We start from the raw sequence: 4,471 nt of genomic DNA, 5'->3' as shown, positions 1-4,471 counted from the left end.
TTGGCACTGTGCTGCTTCTGGCTGTCTGAGTGCTGGTGGTTTTTTTTTAAAGATTTATTTATTTATTTTTAATTCCACCCCCCCCCCTCGGTTGTCTGTTCTCTGTGTCTATTTTCTGCGTCTTGTTTCTTTGTCCGCTTCTGTTGTCGTCAGCGGCACGGGGAGTGTGGGCGGCGCCATTCCTGGACAGGCTGAACTTTCCTTCGCACTGGGTGGCTCTCCTCACGGAGGCACTCCTTGCGCGTGGGGCTCCCCTATGCGGGGGACACCCCTGCGTGGCAGGGCACTCCTTGCGCGCATCAGCACTGCGCATGGGCCAGCTGCACACGGGTCAAGGAGGCCCGGGATTTGAACCGCAGACCTCCCATGTGGTAGACGGACACCCTAACCACTAGGCCAAGTCCACTTCCCTGAGTGCTGGTATTAAGATCATGAGCCCTATTTCTGCAATAGTGCAGACTTTGAAAACTACTTTTATTAAGTTATTGATGCAATTTGATATTTTTTACAGCCTCTATTTAAACAAAATTACATCATTGCATCATCTTTTCTAAATTCATCTCCATTAAAACTTGCCTTAAGCTACCAGTTGCTTTTGCCACCATTAGCCCTACTATGTGTTATATGTTTAATTTACTTTCACAATAAACTTCTATGGGGGGGGGGTGCTATCCAGGAGACAAACATTTCCTTTTGAGGGACATCTGACTCTTTTTGCCACACCTTACCCTTTTCCTTCTCAACCCTACACACTTCTCGGAAGCACCACGTGCTCTGCGGAACCACGAGGACAAGGATATTAACTCGGGGACAGCAGGGGAGCCACTGGTGTGGGCGGATGGCTGCCACAGGCGCCTTTCAGGGCTCTGGGCTCTTTGGGTTGGAAGCCTCAGGAGAGCAAGCCTGTCCAACCAATCTGAAGGCACCTTTGGAAATCTACAATTCCTGCTCTCGGTTAGGGCTATCCCGCCTCCAGGGAAGCCATCATTCCAGAAGGCCAAATCATGAACATTTTATTGACTTTTGACACCCACATAGGGACATCTCAAAATAGTCCTGCACTGAGTCATTGGATGTGCCTTTGAAATAGGGCTGACAAATAAATTCGTGGTTCAATATGCTATTTCAGCCTTTACGGGCGGAGCTTCTCTACCATGGTCAGCTGACCGGACATCCCCGAGATAGGAGAATTTGGTTACAGGCATTGTTACAAATAAGACTTCCCTGGAACTCCTTCCTGCATCTAAATAACCAGGAGGTCCTCCCAGAGGAGTGTGGTATTTTTTCATAAGAAGTTTTGTCATAAATCTGAAAACGTTTTGTTTTCATGTAGTGCAGCCCTCTCTTTTGATTTCTAAAGGCTTTACGTCTACACTTAAATCCTAGCTCATGTAACTTCTCACCTCATTTCCACAGCCTAGGAATCCTTGACCAGTTTGTATTGTTATTCGCAAAATTAATACTCCAGGTTAGGAAGTCGGTGCTTTTATGATTTGGAGGATTTTAGTTGAACTAAATATTCAGCCTGTAGTCAAGGATCTTCTCCCTGATCTGCGGCCGTTTGACCAACTCCACTCTTTCTGGGTCTTCCCGGCTGTTTCATTCTATGCTTCAACATGGAACTGTTCTTAGCTGATTTCCAGGCTAATCTTTGTTAGCCAGTCTGGGCCTTGCCTGTGATGAACGAACCTCAGACTGGAAGAGACCTGAGCAGTCAAGGGCACACGCCGGTTAGGGGAGGAGCTGAACCGAGAACCTGGGAGAGAGCGCCGCCCTGTGGTTAAGGGCGTGCCAGCCTTCCCAGGATCAAACCCCTGCTCTGCGTGACTGTAAAATGGGCATCCTAAAAGTACCCTGACCTAATAGGGTTGTTGTGAGGATTTAATGAGTTCATGCAAGGAAAGCATCCTGAACAGAGTCTGACACACAGTAGGCTCTTTGTGAATGTGGAAAGGTGGGAGTGGCCCATCTCCTGCAACCTTGTTCAGGATTTTTTTTTTCAATGCAGCGTGACATTTCCAGGGGGCAGTGCAAAGCAGACAGAATGGGGGAAAAGCTGTGATCTGTGGCTGCAGCTCTCCCAGGGCAGGTGTCAGTTCCTTTAAAACTGCGGAGAAGGTCCTCCTGTGCTCAGTTTGGGTCAGACCATAGCTGGAGCATCACGTCCAGTTCTGGGCAGCTCATTTACAGCCTGGAGTACAGCCAGAGGTGGTTGACGGAGCAGTGCACAGTCCAGTAATCATCTCATATGAATTTGCTCACAAACATCTGTTGAGCCCCTAGAGCAGAGTCCTGAGTTATGGGTCCGGGGGTGGGGGTGGGGCTGGGTGGAGTGGCCGCAAATATGCTTTAGAAATGGTTGCTTCTCCCTAGGATGGAAAAAGACAGATACGTGTACTCTATTCAATTTAACAAACCTTTATGAGTGCTGTTATGTTGAGGCCTCTGTCACGTAGTATTGCCTCCGTGGGCTGGTGGAAATAACCCTGAATTGAGTCTCAAGAGAGCTGGGTTCCGGCTCACCCCTGTCATCAGCGAGCTGTGAGACTGTGGGTAGGTTGCTCTGTGCCTCGGTGTTTTCACATCTACAACAGAAGTTAGGGTGCCTGCCCTATTAAAAGTACACGTTCTAGAGCCCCTGATCCACTGAATTAGGATCTCCATGGAAGTAGCCTGGGAAGCATTTTTGTATCAGGGAAGTTTAGAAAAACCACCATTTAGGGAAGTGTTCTCCAGGTGTGGGCCTCAGACTACCTACAGCAGCATCTCAGGGGAACTTTCCTAAAAGGAGGATTCCAGGGCCCACTCCTGACTTGCTTAGAAGGGGGCCTGGGCATCTGTATTTAAGCTGATCCTTGTTGATTCTTTGTACCCTCCAAATTTGAAGACCTATATTGTAGGATTTTTGAGAGGCTTAAATGAGAACAAATGTGCATACTTTGGTAGTCATATATGAGGGATGATTTAGTAAAGGGGAACTTTTACTTTGGGAGGAGGTTATAATAACCACCTCTGAAAGGTGAAAGGTTGTGTATTTGAATTCTCCGAGCTGCAAAGGTAGGTTGCAGTGAGAGCAATTTATTCCAGGAATCCACAGGATAGCTGGGGAGTTGCCTTATTAGCTGTGTGCTCCTAAGACCTGGAGAATAGTGGTTTTAAATGACACAAGAGGCTTGCAACCCCAAAGTTACCCTCCTTCTGGGGGTTCTACTAGGATGTTGACGTCCCCAAAGAGGGGCTCTGAGTGGGTCACATTGCTACCAGCCAATGGGGAGCACTCTTTCAGGTGGACTTTTATCAATCCCTTTCCTTTGGCCCCCTGTGTGCCCCACCCATATGTGGTTAATTTCAGTATTTAGTCTAATCTCTGTGATCAAATGTGGTCAGAGTAGCAGAATTTGTCTTGCTCAAGATACATGGCATAAGCCATAACAATTTGGGGAGCTGCTTTCTTCAGAAAAGTAAGGAGGGAAAATCTTAACAAGTAAGCATTTCGAGGCATCATAGTTTGTCTAATACAGGTTTCCATGAGAAAGAGAGAGTAAACAAATGGAATATGGCTCTAAAATTTGATAATACAATACTTACCGGGCAGGGGAGATAGCATGTTCGTGAAGGTGGTTTTCCCAGGGCAAGGCTTATCCATTACTCCAGATGTGCTGACCCTGGAGATTTCCCCAAATGTGGAGCGCTTGACTGTGTAATTTGTGGTAGTGGGGAACTGCAATCGCCTCTCTCCTGATGAAAAAAAAAAGTGATAATACAGAGCCTTTTGTAAAACCAATGAATTTCCTCTCCCTGAGCACATGGGCAGAGACACACAATTTTACATACACTTTTGGGTGGGCATGGACCTTTTAAGGTCCTCCATGGATTCCTGGGTTGAGAACTTCTGCTCTTCTGGGCCCCTTAAGTACAGATGATGTGGGAGGAGGGGTATATGGGAACCTCTTATATTTTTTAATGTAACATTTTTTGCGATCTATGTATCTTCAACAAAATACAATTTTAAATAAGTAAGCAAATAAATGAGGAAGGAAAAAAAAAGTGCAGAACTGTCCTAAGGGGTAGAAGTGAAAGAGAAGTAGATTTATATTCCATGCAGAATAGCATCTTCTTTCTTTTTTTTTTAAAGATTTATTTATTTATTTATTTCTCTCCACTTCCCCCCACCTCAGCTGTGTGCTCTCTGTGTCTATTTGTTGCGTCGTCTTCTTTGTCTGCTTCTGTTGTTGTCAGTGGCACCAGGAATCTGTGTTTCTTTTTGTTGCGTCATCTTGTTGTATCAGCTCTCCGTGTGTGCGACACCATTCCTGGGCAGGCTGCACTGGGCAGTTCTCCTTACGGGGTGCACTCCTTGCGCGTGGGGCTCCCCTACGCGGGGGACACCCCTGCGTGGCATGGCACTCCTTACGTGCATCAGCACTGCGCATGGGCTGGCCCCACATGGGTCAAGGAGGCCCGGGGTTTG

At 46.9% G+C, this 4,471-nt stretch overlaps 1 non-coding gene across 1 annotated transcript; it reads left to right on the top strand.

The window, feature by feature from the left end:
- The first annotated feature begins 3,580 nt into the window (after positions 1–3,580).
- Positions 3,581–3,740, top strand: LOC111759011 (U1 spliceosomal RNA). The gene has a single exon (XR_002793111.1). It is a non-coding gene; the product is annotated as a U1 spliceosomal RNA (small nuclear RNA).
- The last annotated feature ends 731 nt before the right edge of the window (positions 3,741–4,471 follow it).

Source organism: Dasypus novemcinctus, chromosome 9 (genome assembly GCF_030445035.2).
Source record: "Dasypus novemcinctus isolate mDasNov1 chromosome 9, mDasNov1.1.hap2, whole genome shotgun sequence".
In the NCBI taxonomy this organism is placed as follows: Eukaryota; Metazoa; Chordata; class Mammalia; order Cingulata; family Dasypodidae; genus Dasypus; species Dasypus novemcinctus.
Note: the sequence above shows the minus strand (reverse complement) of the source record. Positions and strands in the feature narration are given on the sequence as shown.